Genomic DNA, 27491 nt, shown 5'->3' with positions numbered 1-27491 from the left:
TCTTGAAAATGCAAACTAACCTTTAATGACAGAAAACAGATTAATGGCTGCCTGGGGCCAAGGGTTGGGGAGGGGTGGGCTACAAATGGTCACAAAGCAACTTTTGAGGATGATAGAAATGTTCTGTATTTTTTTTATTGAAGTATAGTTGAGATACAATCTTATATTGGTTTCAAGTATATAATACAGTGGTTCAACAATTATCCATATTAATAAGTCTTCTTGGTTGTGGCAGGGTTCCCACTGCTTGATTTTCTTAAATATTTTATATCTCTGTTGAAATTCTCACTTTGTTCACATGTCATTCTCTTGATTTTTTTTTAAGCATCTTTATGACAGCTATTTTGAATTCTTTGTCAGGTAAATCCTATAACTACATTCCATTAGAATCCATTTCTGGAGATTTTTTCCTTTGTTTGGAACATCTTTGCCTGATGCTACATTTGTGTTGACTGTATTTGTTTTTCTATCATGAGACCAAGCAAGCACCTCTCCACTGACTGGCCTCAGAGGAGATGACCTCCACCCAACAGCCCAGCCAGAGACTCTGGGAACCTCTACCAACTCTTTCTACCCCCAGAGAGAAGCTGGCAGCTCTGGTTTTTGTCAGATGACTTTGTGGGGAGACAGGAGGAAGTCTAAGGCGTCAGCCATCCATGTTGCCTTTTCTATTCCCAAGCTGCCCAACTGGTGGACTCATCCTAGCTCCACGATTGTCAGGACAGAATTCAGTCCTATGGGTTGCCCTCTCAGAAAATTTGGGTTCTTGGCATGTGAATAAACCTCTTTCCTCCCTCAGGAGATGCTAAGAGGTGGGGAGGCTCTTTCTGATCATATGGGGACAGGACTCTGGTGAGAAGGTGTCCCAAATCTCTCTGCTGGCTGCAGGGAGCCTGGTTTTCTTGTCAACTGGAGTATAGGAGCCTTTCACTTAGTTTCTGGATTTCTTGCAAAGGGAGTATGTCTGCGAATTATTGCTGAATTTTCCTGTGTTTGTGGAAGGAAGTTGCCCAGGGCTTCCTACTCTGTTATTCTGCTGACAACAGATTCATATATGGTCATTTTATTTTTATTTGTTCATAAGATTTCTTCTACCTTGTTCAAGGTTTTGTTTTAAGGTTAACAAATTTGGAATTGCTTATACTTCAATGGACTCTACTCTGGAGGTGCTGAAGTGTTTCATAAAGAGAAAAAATCTACTGAATATGAAAGTATGGGAGCCCTAATATTCTCATAAGTATTGACTTTTATCCCTGTTTAAGCACATTTCTGCACATTTTTTCAAAATGAAATTTATCAAATAATTTGCCTCTGTTTCTGATTCTTTTGACTATTTGGCGAACTTTAGATGCTGTATCATCTTAGGACTTCCCAATTGCATTTCTTTCTTATAAAGAGTATAAATTTGACCAATTAAAAAGGAAGATACATCCAAAGAGTCTTCCCATAAATGAAGATACCCCAAAGAGCAACTGGTGAATTTTAAATCTAGTATCCACTTAAACTCTTATCTTCTAAGTGATTATACTCCTCTCTTGCTTTGAAGATAAAGTTCACACACATTTAGAATTGTGTCTTCCTGATGAGCTAAACTTTTATGAAATTGTGAAAAATGAAGGAGGAGGAGGAGGAAGGCAGCTATAGAAAGAAATGGTGTAACAAAGGTAACTTGGAAAAGTGAGTCTTATTGGACGCAAAAAGATGCTGTTTGGTTCTGGTTTGGCCCTTAACAGCGTGCCTTTGTTTCTTCTCACCCCTTTCCAAAAATGATTGAGGTTTATTCAATTGCTAAAAGTAATAAACTAGATATTACATAAAATTCTTCTAGCTCTCACATAGTGTGGTCTCTTTCTAGCCTTTTTTAGCCTAACATAAAAAATATCAAAAATGTCACTATGCTGTGCAACAGGTTCAAAGCTAATTGAATGGTTTTCATCACCATTCTATTTTTATACTAACAGTTCATCACATACAATATACTGAAATATTGCATAGTTTGAATACTATGTAACAATCTGCATAAGTGACTTAGGCTTATTCAGCTGTGAATTTTAAACATAATTACTCTATAGTTGAAAAGATGTAACATCATCTTTTTTTTCTTTGCATAATAGTTGTCAGTCCCAATACTGCTGCTAATGAAAGCAACTCTCCTGTTTCTCAAAATAGACAGTGGTTGCCTCCTTCACCCTTTCCACTTTACTTTCAGGTTACTCAGCACTTACGACTTACACTAATTAAATTGTGTGGCCTTCATTAAATGTGCATTGATTGAAGGCAGCAGTTAAGCCCTGAGATGTTCACGAACAGTTGCATCTACTTTTCGTATAATGAACCCACCGGGAGCATCAGCCATTCCTGATCTGCAGACTCCTCAGACAACAGCTACCAGCTTCGCTCCACGTGGAGGGCCAGCTGCTGAGCTTGACCTTGTGGGTAGCTCTGCCCCGTGGTTTGGCTCCTAACCCAACAGCACCACTTACATCCCTGGAGTTGCAGACGTGGGCATCTCCAGAGGCAGGAGGGATGTGCAGGTTCTTAAACAGTGGATTTCTAGGACTATAGCTACCACCCCAGGCTACAAGTTCAAAATTATGAGCAGCTACTTTGAGTCCTCATTCTGTTCCTGGGCAGCATCTTGACCCATCCTACCTCGGGTAGATAACCCGCTTTCCTATGGACCCATACTCATAAAGGCCTATAAGGTCTCAGTGAAATATAGATCAATTGATGTCCTTTCTGAAGGTGAATGCACACTGAAAATGGGTCATGGATTTCACCTTAAAGGTCAGAAAGTCTTAGGTGTCCATTTCCAGATTCTGGCTGTAATCACCTCCCAGCTGGGGGAATAAGAACAAGCTCAGAGTCTCCCTAACTGAGCACTGTGAATTACTAGTGGGCCATGAATAAGCCAATGGACCTAAATCAGCAAATTTTTTAATGAAGCAGGAAAGAATTGAAAATATCAGAACAGTATATGTGCATTAAGTGTGCGTATTGTTTCCTGAAACATGTATTTAGTGTGTGTGTGTGTGTGTGTGTGTGTGTGTGTGTGTGTGTGTGTGTGTGTGTGTGTGTGGTGGGTTATGGGCTGTGATGACAATATTAATTTTTTCACTGAATCAAAACAAGTTGGGAGGCCACTCCCTTGAGTTACTCAGAATATTTACCAAAGAGAAAGCAACCTTACTTGAAGGCCTCAGTAGGAAAAAGAAAGACTAATGCTATAGGGAGGAAGTCATAGAACTGAAGGTAGAAAATGTAAACTGGGAATGACAAATTTTAGTTCAGCAAACTACAGAACAATTCCTTTCCAGTGAAGAAACATACAGGACCTGAGGAAATGGGTTTGTATTTAAGAAGTAGCTACATAGTCACCTGCATGAGCTGTAGACCAGATGGTTCCTACATTTAGTGAGTAGCAACTCTCCATGAGTTCTGTCCACTTTTTTGGATGTTTTTATCTTTCTACAATGATTACAAACCCCCAAATTGCTGATTTCTGCTATTGAACTCTAAATTTTGAAACTATTAAGTATTTTTTTTTAATGTATAACTTGGCCCTTTTTCTGTAATTCATATATAATGTCCTTATTTTAAAAGAGCACTTTTAGGGATGGGGACTGAGAAATTTCAAAATGGTATTTCAATTGCTTTAGTTGAAAAGAAGTCCAGGTTATGTTCCATTTTATTTTCCTTTACTTTCTGCTCTAAAAAAAATGTATGATGTATTACAAAATAGGCCAAAACAAATAAAATAATACCAGTTGCAGTGGGAACACTTGGAAATCAGTAGTTATAAAAACAGCCTTATTTTCCACTGATGGTTACAGAATATTTTTAAATGAAAACTCTATTAAAAAAAAGTGCTCAGTATCAATATACTTATGTTCCTCAGTCAGGAAGGCCTATAAATATAGGACAGGATGCTATGTTGGATGAAGATGCCACAAAAATAAAATGAGTATTTGTGTGGGTTTTGATTTCTTATCTCAAAATTTAACATGCTGAATTTATAGGTTCTCAGCTATAGGTCTGGACCTTAGGATCTGATTATAAAGGTTTAAGTATTTCAGATAGAGGAAATCTCTGGTAAATGGGATGAAACACCATCCTGGGTTTTAAAAACATAATCTTTGTAAAGAAAATTTACAAGTAGAGTTCACTTGAACTTTACGACATGGTTCCACATTTGATGAGGGTTACAGAAGGTAGCATGGCTGGCCAGAGAGAATGCAGACTTGGAACACTAATCCTCTATTCTTTCTTCCATTCTATTTTACTTAAGCTAATGGTCCCTAATTGCCAAGAGGAAGCAAATAATTCATAATCCACAGAAAACCATATGCAACTTTGGCCTTCAGGGTTCCCCATGGGTGAATGTAAAGCAGATGGAAGCAAGAAGATACGGCAGCAAACTGGTAACTCACTCCAACATGACAAACCAAGGAAGACATTCATATGATCACGAGCTATAAAAAGTAAAAATTAATTTTACATTAAATCAATTCAAATATTCAGCTGCAATAAGAAAGCTGTTAATAATTAACTCAATTGCATTAAGTGCACAAAACAGACATTCTTCTATATGCTTAATCATGGGGGCTGGCATATCCACAAAATTACTTCACAAACACAGAAACAATATATTTTCCTGGCATAGAAGCTCAAATTTCTCACCCAGTCCAGCTTTCCACCAGCAGTAAAATTTCCATTGTAGCTTAAGAAAAATCAGGAAGCATAATGAGTAATACATATGAGATCTAGAAAGTTCTTGATTTCTTTTTGCTTTTTCCATAATGAAGATACGTATGCTCCTGTTACATAGGAAAAAAGAGAGAGAGTTGGTACAGGGGCCTGGTTCTAGGATGACTAGATTTTAAAAGCCCTAGTAATTAGTTAGCTATTTATGCCCTGGGAAGATGGTGTCAAACAGTTGTCATTGGCAAGAGTACTGTCACCCTCACTACTGCTTTTTCTGTCACAGTCTTATTACACCAATGCTTTTATAAAACTTTCTTTCATCTATGACCTTGGCTTTGCCATGGGTAGGAGAGGTATTGTGTTAATTTAGTGGTATTTTCTTTTCCTATGTTTCATTTTTTTTCTCACCAATTAATATCACTGCTAATCTAGAAGTGTGATGTCCTGTCTCTCTGAGTCATCATTCCTTTGATAGTGCCTCTCATCTGCAACATCTTTCTCATATTCCCTAAACTACTAGAGTATCATTTCTTAAAAATTCATTTTTATTTCCTCTAAATCCTACAGGCTGCTTTTCAGTTCATGGGTACTTTTTGCCTCAGCTGCTTGTTAAGTAACAAATCTTTTCTGCCCAACTACTCCCTAATTTCTTCTTCAACAGGATTTTCAGAAATTCATACTGAAGCAATATAGGCCATTCCACTTTACTTTTCTGTTTAAAGGAAAGAAGTCTGCTGTGTTTAATTATGCTCTCTAAGGATGCTTCCAAGTTTCTACCGCACTCATGAATTTTAACTCTTCTTTCTAGTACACAAAGCTGACTCCGTTTCTAAAGTCACCTCCAAAAGAGACTCTACTAAGTCTAATACCCTCATCCTGCTGCCACCTATAAACAAATTAATATGGAGCAGCTTATGGGCTCCTAGGGTTTTCTTTTTTCTATTTCTCAGTCTTAACTAGGCATTTTTATTTTAAATCTTGAATCTACTATGACAAATCCCCATTCTACAACTGACCTAATCAACCCAAAGTGGTTTATTTCCACGTAGGACAGAAATTCTATGCCAGCAGGGGGAGGAGAAGTGAAGGCTAAATCCCAGTTCAGGAAGAACCAGCCACACGCAGACCCCAGCCCTCCCCATGACTGATTCCAGAGCTTTTCAGGCAATGCATGTGATAGGCTGAGGGTACCTTCCTGGGCTGGGAGCTTGTAGATTTGCATCCCAGCTCTACCTCTTACTAACTCTGGGATCTTAGGCATATTATTTAACCTTTCAGATCCTCAACTTCCCCCCAGGCTGCAGTTAGGAAGAATAGACTGTGTATATAGTAGCCCTTATCCTCCTTATCAATAGGATTTCAGCAGTGTTAATTGCTTCTCATTCTTTTATTTAAAGATTTTGTGTTTCACAGCACATTGGGGTTAGAATAATTTACCCTGCTGTTACAGTAGCTTCTTTGAGTGTTCCTACAGATCAATCTCTAAGGTCCTTTATATTTCAGCTACTTGCCATGAAATGGACCATGGGGAAAAAAGGAAAACAATTCAAACCTAACAGGTAGAAAATGATCCTTGTTACTGAGACAGTATGTTTCTCCAGATTGGAGATCTTCTTTTTGCTTCTTTTCCATCAGTTCAGTCAATAGTTGTTGGGGCAGTACCATGCTATACTCTTTGGAAAATCAAGAGAAAAGATAACCTGGTGTTCAATTCACAGAAGTTTCAAGGTGATTCAGGAAACAGGATTCATGCACATGAGTGATGTCAGTATAGGATGGAATATACAGTTGGCTCTTGAATAACGTAAGATTTGGGGCATCCACCCACCAACACAGTCAAAAATCCACATATACTCTTAACTGGGAGCATTACCAATAACACTTGATTAATGCATATGTTTTGTATTTTATATATTATGTACTATATTCTTACAGCAAAGCTAGGGAAAAGAAAATGTTTTCTCAAATTGCTGCAAACCTTCAAAAAATGTCCAATTTATTTATTGAAAAAATCCACATATAACTAGACCCACACAGTTCAAACCATGTTGTTCAACGGTCAACTATACTTAGAAATTAGGAAGGACTAGTTTGGTGCTCTTCCACAGCCAATACTCAGCCAATGCTTGTTAACTGATACCAGTTATTACTTGTATCCAATAACATTGGAAAGTATGTGCCTGAGCATCCTAAGATAATAATTTTCAGAATATGAAAATTGATTGTCCTTGCCACCAATACCAGTAGGGGCTGTAAAAATTGTCTTCTTGTTTTTATTTTAAATAACAAATAAAACAACTTAAAAGAAACAAAAATTTTAAAACACACTGAATCATAGAAGGGTTGCATAGAGGGCTAGATAAGGTGAATGGAGTGAGGGTCATTTCCCTTGTGGAGCCTGGCAATTGTAGTAATTCACATATATTTGAGATCCTGTGATACTCTGACTTTGTGTTCCCATGAAACCATCTTATCAGCAAGGTTCCCTCTGAGCCTCTCTCTAGTGTTCACCTCTACAAAGGCACTTTCTTTCACTAGATTCTTGTCATTGCTCCTGTCAACTGCTGATGAGAGATCACAGCCCAGACATAACCTGCAGCCTATCTACCTGGAGCAGAGAACCAGTGGGAAGGCTAAGAGGACACAGTATTTCTTCTTGGATAAGTACCTCTCCTTTGTCACTTTATCCTCATGCCTAGGATAGCCTATGGCTTGAAATAAGAAACCTTCTTAAGATTCTTTATATCAAAAGAAGCCAAGAAAACATTATCATTCACCAACCTGAAGCTATATTCCATTATTATAGTACAAAGCAGAGAAAACCTGTGTTGTGTATAAATTTCATTATCCTACCGGATATTAAAATCCTGATAACAAGGTTGTCAACATTGTGATAACAAATACAGCTCTAAAAGTGATTGCTTCTTGGAATGTATCGTAAAGATCATTTATAATTCAGTAATATCTCTACTACCCTGACTGCTAGCATTGATTAGCAGTCAACTACATTAATCAACTCATACAATGAAAAACCCAAGAGGAACACAGCAATGAGAAGAAGCCAGAAGGAACCTTCACAGAACAGTTTCTACCAAGGGAGAAACCACTTTGTTTTGCTTCCACTCCCAGTTTCTCTGTAATAACAATAACCGAAAGAAAGGTGCAATTTCAATAGCAAATTGGAGAATACAGAGAACACACTGGAAACTTGCTATAACACTGAACTTGACTTCTGCAGTCGAAGTTTAAAAATAAAATAAAACCAAAGGATTTAAAGAGACCTCTGGCATCTTTAGTAAGAAATCATTTATGATAAGATTCAAAGCTGTTAGGCAGAACTTTGTTAGAAGATGCATTTCCCATACTAGAAGAGCTACAAGCCAGTACTACTGAAACCTGGAGGCCAAGATTCATAATGGTACATAATGCTCCCAAACTCAGCTTTGGGACATGGGTACAATATTCAAGCAAGTAACTGAAAAGGAAGACCTAAAAAGACTCCATTTCATTTATATAAAAGGACCAGGTGCAATCCCTGTAATATATGTTTCTAGAATTCTTCTACCTTCCTTGCTCTAGACACACTGGCTGTCAGATGGTACTTTAGCAAGCCCCAGGATATGCATGTGTAGAAAACTTGGGAGGTTTAAATGCCTCCATCACCTGGTCAGCAATGGCCACAGTACTGACCCCATGTTGCACTTTTAGTCCAAGAATGGACCCTTTTTACTCAATAAATCAATGACAATGGACTTAAGGATGGTTAGTGTTTGAGCACCTCCTATGCAAACATGCCTATCACCAGCCCATTTTCTATGTTCCTGTCTGGAAACAATTCTTGGGATCTCCATGAGACAGAGACTGTGGGCTTAGACAGAGTAGGATGAGGGCCTCCGAAAAAAGCAAGGCAGGATATTTACATGCAGAGCAATGTAACTACATGCAAAGAAACCCCCTACCAAACTCTGTGTTAAACATTAAGCTCTAGAGTCATTCTTCAGTGAGATCAGTTGGTACTCCCCAGATAAAGGAAAGTAGCCCATGTTTTTATTATGCTAATTGTTTATAAATCATGTGTAAGAATCACTTTAGCATGCTAAAAGACTTAATGTCTCATCAAGGACAAACATCCTAAGGCCACTTTTAACAAGTCCACACCCTAGGTACTTTATCAGTTCCCCAAAATCCTCAACTGCCTAATAAATCCCCTAGAAAATGCACCACTCCAGGCTCTCTTGTCCCCTCCTGGTGTGAGCCAGGAGCTCTGTTCTCTCACTGTATCTCTAAATAAAAGCCTCTCCCTGGCTCTCCCACCTTCTGTGTTTGCTAAGTTCATTCTTCAACTCCGCAAACCAGAACCCTGGCATCATCCAGATGCCCATTTGTGTCCACATAGGTCATGGAAACACTGCTTTATAAAAGCAACTATAAGACATTTTCCATTCCAAAGATGAACACTAGAGAGAGAGGGCCTAGTTGAAAACACCATAAGAAGCATATAAGTACCTGTAGTTTTATCCATATGTGCACATACAACCAATCCAGCCTCCTGTGGTATGGGAGGCAGGGAGTAAAATATTTGCTATTTTTCCTCTTGCTTATTCTTAATCTTAACATTCAGGGACTCCTGTAATCTCTACTGACCTCCAGATGCCAGTAGCTATTTTGAAATTTTATAATCCTTTAGTCCAATTATCTCTCAAGCCCCTAGGCTCAGCAGTTTGGACATACTGTCTTTTCTCTCCGTTTTGGAGGTGACATTAATAGTCTCTGTGGAAAAGGTTAAAAGGCAGACTCTTCCCTTAGCAACAGCAGGTTGTTTGTTTACATTCTTTTCTTTTTAAAAATAATACTTCCTTACCTCCCACACAAATATGATGCAAGGGAAAACTATACCCATTTACACAACTATGATGCAAGGGAAAGATGAACATTCATAAAATAAAAGAGCTTGCTTCCTCTCTCTGCTTGGCACCATGTGACGATACAAGGAGAGAATAGTCACATGCCGACCAGAAAGCTGATCCTTACCAGACACCAGGTCTGACAGCATCTTGATCTTGGGCTTCCCACCCTCCAGAACTGGGAAAAATCAATAGTCCCCCAACCTGTGGTATTTTGTCACTGCAGCCCAAACAGATTAAGACAGAGGTAGTGGAATGACTCACTTACAGGTCTTAGATGACTTGGACATGTTTTCATGCCTTAGCATGCAATAACTAGCAGATGTGATCCAATAAACCAAAACCAATGCGGAAAAGAAGAGTCAGAAATTTCCTTTGGAAATGTGGTAAGCAATCCTGGACAGTTCCTACCCTTAGTCCATTAAGCACCACTACTTTTATCTTGTATTTCAAAGATAATTATCCTACTTAGGAGCAAAGTGGCCCATGGCACAACTGACTTGAGTTGTCACATTTCCACTCAGCAGAGTACCTCATCATTGCAACATACCACAGGTGGAGATCTAATGATTGGTGTGCATTTTTGTAAGTCCAGAAAAAGGGAATCCTGGGGCAAAATACCTCTAAAAACCAAAATCAGTCAAAGGGAGAAATGAAGTTCAAAACCCATTTATTGCTTACAAAATGCAGTCCAGGGCCATCTCTCTCCCCTGCCCCAGTAGGAAGCAAGCTAGCAAGCAAGCCAGTCCCTCCCCTTAAACTCTCAGGTTCAGACACGCCCTTGGTTGCCCAGGTAATTCCCCATTGATATGGAGATGAACTTCTCTCCACCTCGGAGGATATGCAAATACACTAAAGCCAGGTGAGATACTCTGGAAATGTTACAATTTTACCCACAATTTTATAGGTAGATTTTTTTTAATGTCAAAGGAATACTTTGGCAGCAAAACTAATACCAAATGGAGGCTTTCTAAATGTGAAAATCATAGATATTATTCAAATAAAGTAAAATGCAATCCATTGGGACTTTTGAAAGTAAACTTACTTACCTTGAGTTTCTAATCTAACATATAAATGTAACCAGTAGAAAAGAAACATTTCAGAAGAAAAGGATAATGGGGTCATAGGTAGTGAAATGACCATAGGCAGTAACTTAGGCATGATAAATAACCTACAGATGTTTTTTGAGTTTTGTGAAATATGGATGGGGAAAACAATTTTCCATGGACTTTTCTCTGAGTGTAGAAAGCCTAATTTCCTCAGCCCCACATGACCTTCCGATAGCTTCTTTACATTATTTGGATGACTGATGCCTAGACTAGAAAGCTGAGTTCATTCAGTCTCGGCAGCCACATTGCTCACTGAGAAAATATTTTGGTTTTTAGTATGTTTCTATTCCAAATATGAAATGTTTGGTTTTCAGTGATGTTCTTCTCACCACCTACTTCTCCCATACACACGAAATAAACAGTCATAGGAAGGATGTGCCAGTGTGCATGTGGGTGGATTTTAGGCAACGGAGTAGAGTGAGCCAAACCTTTCAAATGCTGCAATTGCTGTCTCTAGAAAAAAACAAAGGAAGTAATTTACAATTTCAGTTTAAATAATGCAAACTCTCTCATCAGAAGATGACAAATGGTTATGAACACCGTCTCTGACAAACACTACAAAATCACTCCCTGTTTGAGAATAAATATATATGCTGCATGCAGGTCAACAGCCTTTCCAGCATTAGCAAAGAGTGAGCTAATTTCCACACCCAAATTAGCTTAGACACAGGTTATGTGTCTCCCAAAAGTAACTGGGTAATAGCCCTGTGCTGATTATGTGGATTTTGCTGCCAGTTCTCCCCCTTGGGTTACAAAGCATCACAACACCAGAGATGGATTTGATTTCACATTATTTATGCTCAGCCTGATTTTCCCTTTGTTCTTGGCTTAGATGCTTTTATGTTAATCTTTTCTTTTTTCTTTTTTGGTATCATTAATCTAAAATTACATGAGAAACATTATGTTTACTAGACTTCCCCCATCACCAACCTCCCCCCACATACCCCATTACAGTCACCGTCCATCAGTGTAGTAAGATGCTATAGAGTCAGTACCTGTATTCCCTGTCTTGTACAGCCCTCCCTGTGCCCCACACACACATTATACATGCTAATCATAATGCCGCCTTTCCTTTTCCCCCCCCTTATCCCTCCCTTCCCACCCATCCTCCCCAATACCTTTCCCTTTGGCAACTGTCAGTCCATTCTTGGGTTCTGTGAGTCTTCTGCTGTTTTGCTCCTTCACTTTTTTATTTGTTCTTATACTCCACAGATGAATGAAATCATTTTATACTTGTCTTTCTCTGCCTGGCTTATTTCACTGAGCATAACACCCTCTAGCTCCATCCGTATTGTTGCAAATGGTAGGATTTGTTTTCTTCTTATGGATGAATAATATTCCATTGTGTATATGTACCACATCTTCTTTATCCATTCATCTACTGATGGACACTTAGGTTGCTTCCATATCTTGGCTATTGTGAATACTGCTGTGATAAACATAGGGGTGCATATGTCTTTTTCAAACTGGGCTGCTGCATTCTTAGGGTAAATTCCTATGAGCAGATTTCCTGGGTCAAATGGTATTTTCTATTTTGAGTTTTTGAGAAACCTCCATACTGCTTCCCACAATGGTTGAACTAATTTACATTCCCACAAGCAGTGTAGGAGGGGTCCCCTTTCTCCACATCTTCATCAACATTTGTTGTTGTTTGTCTTTTGGATATTGTCCATCCTAACAGGTGTGAGGTAATATCTCATTGTGGCTTAATTTGCATTTCTCTGATGACTAGCGATTTGGAGCTGCTTTTCATGTGTCTGTTGGCCATCTGAATTTCTTCTTTGGATAACTGTCTGTTCAGCTGCTCTGACCATTTTTTTTATTGTATGATTTGCTTTTTGTTTGTTGAGGTGCATGAGCTCTTTATATATTTTGGATGTCAAACCTTTATCACATCTGTCATTTATGAACATATTCTCCCATACTGTAGGATGCCTTTTTGTTCTATTAGTGCTTTCCTTTGCTGTACAGAAGTTTTTCAGTTTGATGTATTTCCACTTGTTCATTTTTACTTTTGTTTCCCTTGCCTGGGGAGATACGTTCATGAAGAAGTCGCTCATGTTTATGTCCGAGAGATTTTTTGCCTATGTTTTTTTCTAAGAGTTTTATGGTTTCATGACTTACATTCAGGTCTTAGATCCACTTTGAATTTACTTTTGTGTATGGTGTTAGACAATGATCCAGTTTCATTGTCTTATATGTAGCTGTCCAGTTTTGCCAATACCAGCTGTTGAAGAGGCTGTCATTTCCCCATTGTATGTCCATGGCTCCTTTATCATATATTAATTGACCATATATGTTTGGGTTAATATCTGGACTCTCTATTCTGTTTCACTGGTCTGTGAGTCTGTTCTTGTGCCAGTACCAAATTGTCTTGATTACTGTGGCTTTGTAGTAGAGTTTGAAGTTGGAACACGAGAACCCCCCTGCTTCATTCTTCCTTCTCAGGATTGTTCTGGCCATTCGGGGTCTTTTGTGGTTCCATATGAATTTTAGAACTATTTGTCCCAGTTTGTTGAAGAATGTTGTTGGTATTTTGATAGGAATTGTATTGAATCTGTAGGTTGCTTTAGGCAGGATGGCCATTTTGACAATATTAATTCTTCCTACTGAAGAGCATGGGATGAATTTCCATTTGTTAGTGTCCTCTTTTAATTTCTCTTAAGAGTGTCTTGTAGTTTTCAGAGTATATGTCTTTCACTTCCTTGGTTAGATTTGTTCCTAGGTATTTTATTCTTTTTGATGCAATTGTGAATGGAATTGTTTTCCTGATTTCTCTTTCTGCTAGTTCATCATTAGTGTATAGGAAAACAAGAGATTTCTGTATATTCATTTTGTATCCTGCAACTTTGCTGAATTCATATATTAGTTCTAGCAGTTTTGGAGTGGAGTCTTTAGGGTTTTTTATGTACAATATCATGTCATCTGCAAATAGTGACAGTTTGATTTCTTCTTTACCAATCTGGATGACTTGCATTTCTTTGTTTTGTCTGCTTGCCGTGGCTAGGACCTCCAGTACTATGTTGAATTACAGTGGGGAGAGTGGGCATTCCTGTCTTCTTCCCCATCTTAGAGGAAAAGCTTTCACATTCTCACTGTTAAATATGATGTTGGCTGTGGGTTTGTCATATATGGTCTTTATTATGTTGAGGTACTTGCCCTCTATGCCCATTTTGTTGAGAGTTTTTATTATGAATGGATGTTGAATTTTGTTGAATGCTTTTTCAATGTCTATGGAGATGATCATGTGGTTTTTGTCCTTCTTTTGATGTGGTGGATGAATGTTGATGGATTTTAGAATGGTGTACCATCCTTACGTTCCTGAGATGAATCCCACTTGATCATGGTGTATCATCTTGATGTATTTTTTAATTTGGCTTACTAATATTTTGTTGAGTATTTTTGCATCTATGTTCATCAGGGATATTAGTCTGCAATTTTCTTTTTTTGTGGGTCTTTGCCTAGTTTTGGTATTAGAGTGATGCTGGCTTCAAAGAATGAGTTTGGAAGTATTCCCTCCTCTTCTATTTTTTGTAAAATTTTAAGGAGAATGGGTATTATGTCTTTGTATATGTCTGATAAAACTCAGTGGTGTATCCATTTGGCCCAGTGGTTTTCTTCTTGGGTAGTTTTTTTATTACCAGTTCAATTTCTTTGCTGGTAAATGGTCTGTTTAGATTTTCTGTTTCTTCCTTGGTCAGTCTTGGAAGGTTGTATTTTTCTAGGAAGTCGTCCATTTCTTCTAGGTTTTCCAGCTTGTTAGCATATAGATTTTCATAGTATTCTCTAATAATTCTTTGTATTTCTGTGGGGTCTGTCATGATTTTTCCTTTCTCATTTCTGATTCTGTTGATGTGTGTAGATGCTCTTTTTCTCTTAATAAGTCTGTCTAGGGGCTTATCTATTTTCTTTATTTTCTCAAAGAACCAGCTGTTGGTTTCATTGATTTTTTCTATTATTTTATTCTTCTCAATTTTATTTATTTCTTCTCTGATCTTTATTATGTCTCTCCTGCTGTCTTCAGGCCTCATTTGCTCTTCTTTTTCCAATTTCAATAATTGTGACTTTAGACTATTTCTTTGGGTTTGTTTTTCCTTCTTTAAATAGGCCTGGATTCCTGTATACTTTCCTGTTAGAACTGCCTTTGCTGCATCCCACAGTCCCACAGAAGTTGGGGCTTCATGCTGTTGTTGTCATTTTTCTCCATATATTGCTTGATTTCTGTTTTGATTTGGTCATTGATCCATTGATTATTTAGGAGCATGTTGTTAGGCCTCCATGTGTTTGTGAGCCTTTTTGTTTTCTTTGTATAATTTATTTCTAGTTTTATGCCTTTGTGGTCTGAGAAGTAGGTTGGTAGAATTTCAATCTTTTTTAATTTACTGAGGCTCTTTTTGTGGCCTAGTATATGGTCTATTCTGGAAAATGTTCCATGTGCACTTGAGAAGAATGTGTATTCTGCTGCTTTTGGGTGTAGAGTTCTGTAGATGTCTATTAAGTCCACCTGTTCTAGTGTGTTGTTCAGTGCCTCTGTGTCCTTACTTATTTTCTGTCTAGTGGATCTCTCCTTTGGAGTGAGTGGTGTGTTGAAGTCTCCTAGAATGAATGCATTCCATTCTATTTCCTCCTTTAATTCCGTTAGTATTTATTTCTCATATGTTAATGCTCCTGTATTAGGTTCATATATATTTATAATGGTTATATCCTCTTGTTGGACAGACCCCTTTATCATTATGTTATGTCCTTCTTTATCTCTTGTTACTTTCTTTGTTTAAAAGTCTATTTTCTCTGATGCAAGTACTGCAACACCTGCTTTTTTCTCCCTATTGTTTACATGAAATACCTTTTTCCATCCCTTGACTTTTAGACTGTGTATGTCTTTGGGTTTGAGGTGTGTCTCTTATAAGTGGCGTATAGATGGGTCTTGCTTTTTTATCCATTCTATTACTCTGTGTCTTTTGATTGGTGCATTCAGTCCATTTACATTTAGGGCAATTATTGAAAGATATGAACTTTTTGCCATTGCAGGCTTTAGAATTGTGGTATCCAAAGGTTCAAGGATAGCTTCTTTGCTATCTAACCATCTAACTTAACTTTTTTATTAAGCTATTATAAACACATTCTGATGATTCTTTATTTCTCTCCCTTCTTATTCCTCCTCCTCCATTCTTTATATGTTAGGTGTTTTATTCTGTACTCTTTTGTGTTTCCTTTGACTGCTTTTGTGAATAGTTGGTTTTATTTTTTGCCTTTAGTTAGTATTTGGTTGGTCTGCTTTCTTTGCTGCTATTTTATTTTCTCTGGTGATATCTATTTAGCCTTAGGAGTGCTCCCATCTAGAGCAGTCCCTTTAAGATTTCCTGTAGACGTGGTTTGTGGGAGGCAAATTCTCTCAACTTTTGCTTGTCTGGGAATTGTTTAATCCCTCCTTCATATTTGAATGATAATCATCTGGATACAGTATTCTTGGTTCAAGGCCCTTCTGTTTCATTGTATTAAATATATCATGCCATTCTCTTCTGGCCTGCTCATTTCTGTTGAGAAGTCTGATGATAGCCTGATAGGTTTTCCTTTGCAAGTGATCTCTTTTTCTCTCTGGCTGCCTTTAATACTCTGTCCTTATCTTCTATCTTTGCCATTTTAATTATTATATGTCTTGGTGTTGTCTTCCTTGGGTCCCTTGTGTTGGAAGTTCTGTGGGCTTCCATGGTCTGAGAGACTATTTCCTCCCCCAATTTGGGGAAGTTTTCAGCAATTATTTCTTCAAAGACACTTTCTATCCCTCTTTCTCTCTCTTCTTCCTCTAGTACTCCTATAATGTGAATATTGTTCCATTTGGATTGGTCACACAGTTCTCTTAATATTCTTTCATTCCTGGAGATCCTTTTATCTCTCTCTGCTTCATCTTCTCTGTGTTCCTGTTCTCTGAATTCTATTCCATTAACGGCCTCTTGCACCTCATCCAGTCTGCTCTTAAGTCCTTCCAGAGATTGTTTTATTTCTGTATTCTCCCTCCCAACTTGATTCTTTAGCTCTTGCATATTTCTCTGCAGGTCCATCAGCATGGTTATGACCTTTATTTTGAATTCTTTTTCAGGAAGATTGATTAAACCTATCTCCCCAGGCCCTCTCTCTAGAGTTATCTGGGTAATTTTGGCCTGGACCAAATTCTTCTGCCTTTTCATGGCAATAGCGGTAGCTGTAGGCAGGTAGTGCATGTGTCAGCTGGGAGAACAAAGTCCTTTCCTGCTTGTTGGTCACCTTGCCCTTCTTTGCTACCCATGTCGGTTACCCACACTCCTGGAGCAGCCTCCGGATTAATCCCCTAAGCTGCCGTGGGTGAGTTCACTGTCAGGGTAGCCGAGAGCCCTGTGGGGAGTGGCAGGCATGCCAGGTGTGCTCTCCTGCAGGAACAGTGTCCCTTCACGCCTTGCCTCGGTTTCCTCTGCCTGTGCCAGGCTGCTGTGCACCGTCAGCGGCCTCTGGGTCTGGCCTGGGTGGCTGCGCACAGGGAGGACATTCTGGGCAGTTGCTGTGGGCGTGGCCACTCTTTGGCTGCTCCGCCGCCACTGGTGCACATTGCCACTCTCTGGCTACTCGGCCGCCATGGGCGTGCAAGGCTGTTCTCTGCCTGTGTCAGGTCTGTGCTGGCCAGGGGAACAACTGGCAGGCTGCCTATCACCATGAGGGGCTTCAGGGGTGCATTGCCACTCAGGGGTCTGGGGCACCCGAAGTTCCTCAGAAATCCCAGCCTGCTAGGTTGAGTGTGCCGGGACACTTCCATCTAGCTGTGAGGCCCCTGTCCCTTTTACACTTTCAAAAAGCACTCACTTTTCTTTTGTCCCTGAGAGCTGGCTGTGGGGACCCGCTCACAGATTTTACTGTTCTGTTTCCGTAATATCCAGCACACCATGCAATGTGTGTCTGCGCTCCCAGTGTGGATTACTAGAGCTGGTTATTTAGCAGTCCTGTGATCCCACTCCCTCCCCACTCTGACTCCTTTCCTCCTGCCAGGGAGCTGGGGTGGGGGAAGTGCTCAGATCCTGCCGGGCAGTGGCTTGTATCTTACCCCTTTCATGAGGTCCTGAGTTCTCACAGATGCAGATGTAGCCTGGTTGTTGTACTGTTTCCACTGGTCTCTCTTTAGGAATAGTTGTATTTGTTGTATTTTCAAAAATATATATGGTTTTGGGAGGAGATTTCCGCTGCCCTACTCATACTGCCATCTTGGCTCCCCTGCTTACCTGTTAATCTTGATGATTCTTTATGATCTTTCCACATTACATCTATCCATCACTACAGCCTGTCAAATATCACAGGACCTCTGCTAAAGGGTATGCTCTTGAAGGATTAACTTGTTCAATCTTCCAACATTTTCAAAGCCAGTTTTCTTGCATCCTAGTGCCAATGAACATATGCCACATCCAGGCATATATGAGGTATGCTTTCATTATCAGTTATGTGCATGTCCCAGTACCTCCTACGCTAGATCTTCTCCTGCCACTCATCAACAGCAGCAGACTAACAGAACAACACCTTGTTATTTTTGAGGGCCTAAAATCTATCCTGAATGAATGTCAGTGTTGGAGCTGATAAGAAGCTGGACCCCAAATCCATGAGTATTAGTCAGGGTTCTCCATTGAAAGGGAACAATATAAATGTATATATATATATATATAGTTGAGAGAGAGAGAGAGAGAATTTGGTCACAGAATTATAGAGGCTGAGATGTTTCAAGATCTGAGATCAGCAAGCTGGACACCCAGGAGGACCAATGGTATAAATTCTAGCCCAAAAGTCAGAGGGTCCAAGACCCAAGAATAGATGATGTTTCAGTTCATGTTCAGGAAAAATCCTGTAGGGAAAATGGAAATTCCTATGGCCAGGATACTCACATGACCCTAATCTACTTGATGATGTAACTGGCCTACTTTGCAGGCTAATGCTTACACACCCATTGACAATGAGTCATTGTTGTTGTTGTTACTACATAAAGAGCTCCACCCAGTGCTCTGCCTGGAGGAAGAGAGGGAGATAGATTGCAAACTTGCCTGAGGCAGATGTGATTCTAGCACTTGACCTGCTATCTTGAAAATAAAGCTTTGTATAAAACCTTTTACCCACAACATTCCACTGTTGTTATTTGGTCTCACTGAATCCAGAGTGAACTTGCCTTGGCCTGAAACCTTCCAGCAAGACATTGGCATAGTCAGCAATATTCACTGCCAATCAAAAATGGAATAAGCTGCCTTCATGGGAAGGGTACTTCAACAGGCTGCCCCTATGGATGGGAAGAAACCCAGGTAACCCCCAGTGGGCATATGGTGCAAGGTGGCTTGCCTCCCAGGGCTGTGGGGAGGTGAAGGTGATGCCCAAGACAGTAGAGGAGGCCCTCTGCAAAATAGGCAGGGGCCCAGGAGAAACAGTGCCCACGTGGCAGCAGGAACTGTGAGTTGGCTGTTCCTTACAGTGTTTAGAAGGGTCATAAAGGAGAAGAATGTGCTCCTGCAAGAAGCACAAAATGAGGTAAAGATGAAGGAGGAAAAAAATAGATGATTGTGATGGCATCAGAGTGGGGCATTATGGAGAAGGAACAGGATAGAATGGTAGCATGAGAAAAGGCAGCACAAGAATGCAGTCTGTGAGATGCTTCAGAGAAGGTAAAAGATTTGCTGATGAGAGGGCATCATTGCAAGGCACTGTGGAAGAAATGAAGGCCAAGAAGGAGAGGGACGTGCCTCTGCAGGAGGCATGAGAAAAGGCGACGCAAGGACACAGCCTACTGGGTGCTACAGAGGAAGTAAAAGATTCTTTGCAGAATGATGCAGTGACACTGCAAGGCACTGTGGAAGAGGTGGAGGCTATAGGGCAGAGTGATGTAGTCTTGCAAGAAGCACAAGAAGAGGCAGCACAAGAATGTCAGATGCAAGGTCCTAAGGTGAAGGTAAGAGAGTTGTTGAAGACATTGCATTGAAGACAAGTAGCATTGCTGCAAGGCACTGTAGAGAAGGCAATGGATATAGCAGAGGAGGTGCTTTGTGGAGTGGCAAGAGAGCTGCTGTCAGCCCTGGAAATAGCAGAGATGCTGGGGAAGAACAAGGAGGTAGAGGCAGTGCCCTCTTCTATTAAAATCCCACCTGGTTGTTCATAGCCCATCCTTTCTCCTGTAGATGGTGCAGAAAGAAAATAAAGACACAGCAACAGAAGGTTCCTCCAGGAAAGGTATAGCACTCTCCCCAGGTTGTGGAGCACTCTATGTTCTACCTTTATACACAGGTAGAGCTGGTGGATTTGGGCTCCTCACTTCCGCAGAAGCCTATGGAGTTCATATCAGCCTGGCTCCTGCAACAGGATGTAGGGGTGGATAGGATCATTCTGTTTGGATCAGAGATGGGAAAGCTGGCTTCCCTGACAGCTCATCCTGCCTTGCAGCAACAACTGCAGAATGCACACCAGACCCCTGAGACCCATTCCCTCCTTGAATGGCTGATGCCCACCCTTTGCACTGCATGGCTCAATCAGTTACTTATAATCTTCCTCCATTAGAAGGCAGACATATGCTGAGCTCCAACAGGTGTTATGGGAGTTGGGCATGGAAAATGCCATTTATAACCCAGTAAATTATGACCCAAACAAGAAGCTGTTTACTGTGGGGATGAGGGATGGGGTGCTGCAAATGGCTCCCTTGTCCCTCTTTGGGCTCTAGTGGCTGTCCTTGACCTCACATAGGGAAACCCATAAATGCAGTTACCTGTACTGTGACAGATTTGGGGGAGGCTGAAGCAATGTGGACATGGAAAGGAGTACAGCTTACTACTCAGGAGAAGGGCTTAAAGTGCCCCATGAAGGTCATGAGGACTCAGATGTGGATTGATTTAATAGGGGCAGGAGCATTCAGAGAGAAATCAGATGGGAAGTCAAATAGAATCTTACTAGAACTGTGGCAACAATGGAAACTGGAGCAGAGGTTTTGGCCAATGAAGACCAAGAAGTGGAGGCTGGATACATCGCCATAGTCCAGCCTGTGTGGCTACAAGACTTCCTGCTGGATAGCGAGCTGACCTTGCCTGGACCATCACAGGAAGACAGTTGGGTGATATGGGCTGAATGAGGGGAGCATTAAGGCACCCACCTTCAATGAGGTGGAGACTGGCAGCTACATGTTAAAATATCAATTCATTGGCCCCCAGTGAATGTACAACATATCCTGGCTCTGGTAGACACAGGAGCTGAATGCTCACTGACTTATGGTAACCCTGAATGGTTTCCTGGAACCTCCACTGTTAAAGATGATATGAAGGTAAGGCTATCAGACTAAAACAAGCTCAAATCCCATTGGGAATAGGGCATCTACCTGCAAAGGAGTATACTGTGTATATCTCTCTCATCCCCAAATATATTTTGGGGATGGATATCCTGCAGGGCCTATGGTTGCATACCACTGCAGGCGAGTTCAGAATGAGGAAATGTGGGTAAAGGCTGTTCTGAAGGGACATGCTAAGCACCCACCTATAGTTTTGCCTGTGTCTGGATACAATACAAATTGCCTGGTGGACATAAAGGAACTGGAGAAACCCTCCAGGAACTAGAGAAGATAGGTATTATAAAGCCCATCCATATAAAGCCCTTTTAATTCCCTGGTGTGGTCAGTAGAAAAGCTCAACAGCTCCTGACATATGACATGGGTTACAGAGAATTGAATAAAGTCATATCTCCCATGGTATATGGACTCCTGTATTGTCCATAATGCCTCCCATGCCCCCTATTGCAGGCCTTGTGGACACCCTCAGTCATGAACTAGGTACATATCATTATGTTGTAGATCTTGTTCATGTCTTCTCTCCCATTGACATAGAACAGGAAAGTCAGGAACAGAAGGACAGCCGTGGCTTTCACTGTCCTAAGGGGTACTTCCAGAGCCCCACCATCTCTCATGGACTTGTAGCCCAGGACTTGGCAGCATGGGAGAAACTGCCAATGGTGTGGCTGTACCATTATATTGATGACATCATGCTTACTTCGGATTCTCTTACAGACCTAGAAGGTGCAGCACCTAGATTGTTGCATCATCAACAGGAGAAAGGATGGGCTGTGAACAGCACAAAGTTTCAGGGACCTGGTTTGTCAGTCAAATTCTTGGGGGTTTTCTGGTCAGGTAAAACTAAAGTCAACTCAGAAACAATCATAGATAAGTACAGGCCTTCCCTACCCCTACAACTGTGGCACTATTACAAGAGTTCTTGGATATTTCAGGCTACCAGAGAGTGTTTGCCCTGAACTTGGCACAAATTCTAGCCCATATACAATTTAGTATGAAAGGATTTCAGGTGGTACTGGGATGAGACATGTACTACTCTTTTACAGCTGTGAAACAGTCAGTTAAGGCCATGAAGGCCTTGAGTGTGATAGACCCTCAAAGCCCTGTGAGCTGGATGTTCATGTGACTGAAGACAGTTATGGCTGAGGTCTCTGGCAGAGGCTTGAACAAACCCACCAACCTATTGGATTCTGGTCCCTACCCTGGAAAAGAACAGAGGTATGGTACACCTTAATAGAGAAACAATTGGCTGCTGTATACCACACCTTGCTGGGCACAGAACACATCACTGGAAGGGCCCCAATAATGGTAATAACCACCTGTCACATTGCAGGATAGGTACAAGACTGGACACAAAAAGTCACAGAGTAGAGTGGCACAGATGCCTACACTGACCAAGTGGGGTGCATACCCACAGCAGTGTAGTGCCTCCCCACTAGCCCCTTAAGTGAAGAACTCTAATGCTTCTAATATGTCACTGGAGCCAGTGACATATACCAGTGAAAAGCAGGAAGCATTTGCTTTAGAGTCATTAGTAGCAGAGAACCCTTAAAAGGAGGGAAGAGCCACTATACCTAAAGGTGCATGGTACACAGATGGCCCTAGCCATGGGCAGCCTCTGAAATGGAGGGCTGTAGCTTTCTCTCCAAGACTGAGACAATATAGATGGAGGATGGAGAGGGGAAGAGCAGTCAATGGGCAGAGTTGTGGGCAGTATGGCTCATGATCACCCAGGAGCCCTCCCTACTACTTGTTTGCACTGACAGTTGGGCCATCTATTGAGGCTTGACTCTGTGACTCCCAACATGGTACCATGCCAGCTGGATGATAAGTCACCAACCCCTTTGGGGGCAAGGGTTGTGGCAAGACTTATGGGCCTCTGGTCAGACTAAAACAGTTGCAGTAAACCATGTGACAGGTCACTTGCTCCAGGTATCCCCCCAAAATTATGAAGCAGATAAATTGGCCTAGGTACATTGGTCAGAAGGAAAGCCTACCTCTGACATGGCCCAATGGTTACATCAACAGTTGTTGCATGCAGGGCAGAAGACAATGTGAGCTGTAGCCCATCAGTTTGAACTGCCTTTAACCTCTGAAGAAGTCATCAGAACCCAGCAGGAGTGCATTGTGTGCTCTAAGAGGGACTTACACTGGGTCCCACAGCAACCTGGGATGATAGCTCAGGGGCTAATATCCTTCGTCAGGTGGCAGATAGACTATATTGGGCCTCTACCTGTGTCAGAAAGGTATCAATATGTCATGCCTGATGTGGACACAGCTACTGGACTTCTGGTTGCTTTTTCTGCATGTTTCACAGACCTGCGAATGTCCAAAAGAGGACCAGAGTGTCTCTTTGCAGCCTATGGCTCACCACAGGTAATTGAGAGTGATCAAGACACCCAGTTTATTGGACACACACTACAGTAATTGGTGCAACAATTAGGTATAAGTGGAAGTTTCATGTACTATATAATCCTACTGTGGCAGACATGATAGAGAGGTACAATAGTTTGTTAAAATCTGGCCTGAAGTCAGACACCAGTATTCTATGGGGATGGGCGGTCCTCTTACAATGTTATGCTGTTAAAATGAGAAGGCCTGGAAAGGGGCATTTATCCCCATAGACATGCTGGCACAATTCCTACCTCCCCTATACAACTACAAGTATGAACCAAAGAGGAATTGCTGAAGCTGGGATTTGGCTACCAGAATATCTTGCTGCCAACACTGACTGCAATAAACCCCAGAGATTTCATTCAGTGGACATGGCCTTGGATGTTTTGACACATGGACCAGCAATAGCTGGCCCTCCTGGCACCTTTGGGACAAGGCCTAGAGGCTAGCCTCCTGTGTATTCTTGTAGTAAAGGCAGAGCAGCCCCCAAAGATCACAGTAGTGTACCCTAACTGGCTGGCAGGTAAGAGCATCTTACCAGGGAGTTTTGTTTTATCTTTATGGCTGGTGCATGCACCTCCAGTAGCACTATACATAGACCCCCTCAGTGACCCCTACAGAGAGATGGGTAAAATTACGGTATACTAGACCTAAGCAGGACCCCCTTCCTGCCATGGTCCTATCACAGGACCATTCTCTTGCAGGCATCCCACCTGATGGACAAGATTTGCCTGGTTGGTGTCATTAAAACATGTGTGTTATTGCTCTTAAGGTTAATCAAATAATTGTAGATTGGACACACACCCTAGCAAAAACTTACTCCATGTGCATGGAGCTCCTTATCTGGTCTGCTACTAGCCTTTATGGAAAGTGTGAATTGTGAACTGGGACTGGTTTGAATATAGTTGGAATGACCACTTGGTGATGATCACTTTCTTCAGACTTGAGGATGACTATTATTATAATTTTTGTTGTTACAAGGTTCCAGCTTTCTTGCACAGGAACCACTGCAGAAGATTGATTTCTCCCACGGAAAGTACAAGCTATGAACTCATCTCAGTAGAAATGGTTTGAATACAGCTGGAATGACCACTTGGTGGCAATCAATCTCCTCAGGTTTGAGGATTATTATAATGTTTGTTGTTATTCTGTATATTGTTGTAGCTTCTGTTCCTGTCGTGGAATCTGGTTTCAATGCTCCAGCTTTCTCACACAGAAAGATGGAGGGCACGTAGATGGTGAGGTGAGAATCCTGGAGGGGTGCAGTGTAGGGAAAATGGAAGTTTCCTATGGCCAGAGTCCTCATTTGACCCTAATCTACTTGATAATACAATTGGCCTACTGCTTAGCCTAATGCTTACACACCCATTGGCAATGAGCCATTATTGTCAGTGTTGCTACATAAAGAGCTCTACCCAGTGCTCTTCCCAGAGGCAGAGACAGAGATGGGTTGTGACTTTGCTAGAGGCAGTGGTTCTAGCACTCATCTACCACCATGAGAATAGAGCTTGAAATAAACCCTTTTTACCTGCAACACTCCATTGTTGTTATTGTCTCACTGAACTCAGAGTGAACTTGTATGGAGAAACTGTCTGGCAAGACACTTAGGTAAAGCATTCAGGCAGGAGGAGCTCCCTCTTGCTGGAGGGAATTTGGGCTTTTTGTTTTCTTTAGGCCTTCATCTGAATGAATGAAGGCCACCACATTAGGGAGAGCAATCTGCTTTACTTAGTCTGCCATTTCAAATGTTAATCTCATCCAAAACCACTCACACACATATCCAGAATAATGTCTGACCAAATATCTGGGCACCCCGTGGCCCAGGCAAGCTGACATAGGAACTTAACTATCATACCTTGGTTTACAATCTCCAGCTGTCAACTAGAATCAACTGAGTGCTTTTAAAAAAACTTCTGTTCCCCAGAAAACTTCAATCAGAATCCTGGAAGACATAATCATTTTTAATGAATATCCAGGCAATTGCAATTTAAGCCCAAGGTGGAGAGGTTCTGCCTAAGCAATCACCCTAACTGGAATTATTCTTTTCTCCATGTAATACAGCATTTGCACACGAACAGGAATGCAGTACAGATGTGAGCCATGTGAGGAAACAGGGTCTGTGCGGAGCTTCCACTTTTGCTGTAAATTGCAGATGTCAGTAGAGCTGCCCAGTTTGCAGAAGTAGGAGTGGTTGTATGGTGGTGTTTCCAAAGACAAGTATGTATTCCTGGCAATGGTGGTAGTTGCAGAAGATTTGAGTTAATGGCATTTATTTCTTGGTGATGCTGCACATCGCACCACAGTTGGTAGTGACCGCAATAAGACAATATTCTTGCAAACTGCTCAGAAAGCTCAGCCTTAACCTGCTTCTCCACATCCCCCAGTGATTAGGAGAGCTAATAAAAATCCTTCAATAAAGGTCTTTCCTGTTTGTAACCCAGTGCCCTCACCAATCCATCTCTATGAATCTCAAGCCAGGATAAATGTTCCTCCCAGCTGGGGGTATAGATCAGTGTCATTATTTTATTAGTTACTGTAGAATTGGAAATGGAGAAAGCAAGCCAAAAAAAATCAACATCTTTAGTTTCAGTGAGGTACAACCTTTGATAATAAAGGTAACTTTATTTGTCCTAAAATGTTGTCTCTCTTATATTTCATTCCAACTTAAAAATAATTCCAGCTTTACTAGCACAAACACAGCTTGGTTGAAAGTTCAGAGACGCCACTTTGGTTTGCCAGCTCAGTACAAAAGTACACATTCAGGAAGTGAAGCCATGCACATCCAACCTAGGTAAATACAAATTTATTGAGCACCTACCAAGAAGACAGCAGCAGGATGGTTCTATCTCCTCCAGCTGTGTTCATTTCTTGCAGTTACCTTAACACAGGCAATTGTCTGATGAGAATGGGATCTGAAAGGGAAGTTCATTGAAATGAATGGAATGATTCACCCACTGGCAAATCCTAAGACACATTCTCCTAGCAGGATGCAATCCACTCAGGACAAATCACACAGTTTTTAGAATAAACTGGCTCACTCAGTTAAATTAGCTTTGGGGCTAATGGCTTCTCTAAGTTTCCTAATTGTTTCCTTGAACTGATGGAACTGCCAGGCTATTTTGGTATTGCACAAATTCATTATTATTCTCAATCTCAATCATGCCATAAGGTAAGTGGTCTCATTTTAATGTATACAGTCTGCCCAAGCTCACAGAAAAAGGGCATCACAATTCTTAAAACTATCAATGCTAACAATCACAAATGAATTTTTCAGTATCATTTTCTCCTGGCCAAAAAAATAAATAACTAAATAATAACAATGTGCTAGAAAGAGTACTAGATAAGGGAGTTGAGATATGATTTTGTCATGTCATTGTCACCAACTAGCTCTATGGGCCAAAGAGAAGGCCTCCTTGTCCTCATTTTTGTTGTGAATCTGTGATTCTAAGATACTGAACTATGCTACTTTGGCTAAATAAATGAGCAATGGCCTAGGCTTTAACAAATACTATAAATATCAAGTTACATTTTAAATGTTTTGTTGTGGGAATCTGAGTCCCAGGATTTTAATTCCTGATCCAAGTAATAGTCTGGGATAAACAAATGTGCTTTTAGGTTTTTCAGCTCCCAGAGAAGCTGCTTACATTTGGCAAATCAAAGGAAGCCACACTGGAGAGCTAATTAAAAACCCAGAACTAGTTTTAGCTTTACTGTTATGACTACTGATCCCCAAGGCTTTTTAGTTGCTGTGGTTCTTCATTGCTTTGGGTTACAGTTCTTGGCCTTTGTGATTTGGTTTGAAAGAACAGAAGAGAAAATAAACTAATATTTACCAAATGAATAACATTTGTTATGCACCTAGTCTGCTTCTGGAGAGAAAAAAAAAGTTACTGCAAGTTTTCAAAATAACTCTGTGGGACCAAGATCATTTTCCTAAGGTCATCCAGGTTTTACAAAGTAGAACTGGGACCTAAACCTAGCTCTCTCTGGCCACCAAATTCATTTCCCACTTCACAATGCAGAAAAGACACTGGCAAAATATTGGAGCAAATGTTGACCTCA

At 40.9% G+C, this 27491-nt stretch overlaps 1 long non-coding RNA gene across 2 annotated transcripts in view; it reads right to left on the bottom strand.

Moving 5' to 3' along the window:
- The window catches only part of LOC140845186 (uncharacterized), a 57641-nt gene that overhangs the window by 12797 nt on the left and 17353 nt on the right, over positions 1 to 27491 (bottom strand). The window contains exons 3-4 of one of the 2 annotated variants that reach the window (XR_012123943.1): positions 26248 to 26341; positions 10425 to 11170 (exon numbers count right to left, since the gene is read on the bottom strand). This is a non-coding gene — a long non-coding RNA (uncharacterized lncRNA). Of the gene's footprint in view, positions 1 to 10424; positions 11171 to 26247; positions 26342 to 27491 lie in introns of those variants that run through there. The other variant, XR_012123951.1, reaches the window with a different exon arrangement.

The sequence above is a fragment of the Manis javanica genome, chromosome 2, assembly GCF_040802235.1.
Source record: "Manis javanica isolate MJ-LG chromosome 2, MJ_LKY, whole genome shotgun sequence".
NCBI lineage: Eukaryota > Metazoa > Chordata > Mammalia > Pholidota > Manidae > Manis > Manis javanica.
The sequence above is the reverse complement of the archived record's forward strand: the minus strand, read 5'-3'. Positions and strand labels throughout refer to the sequence as shown.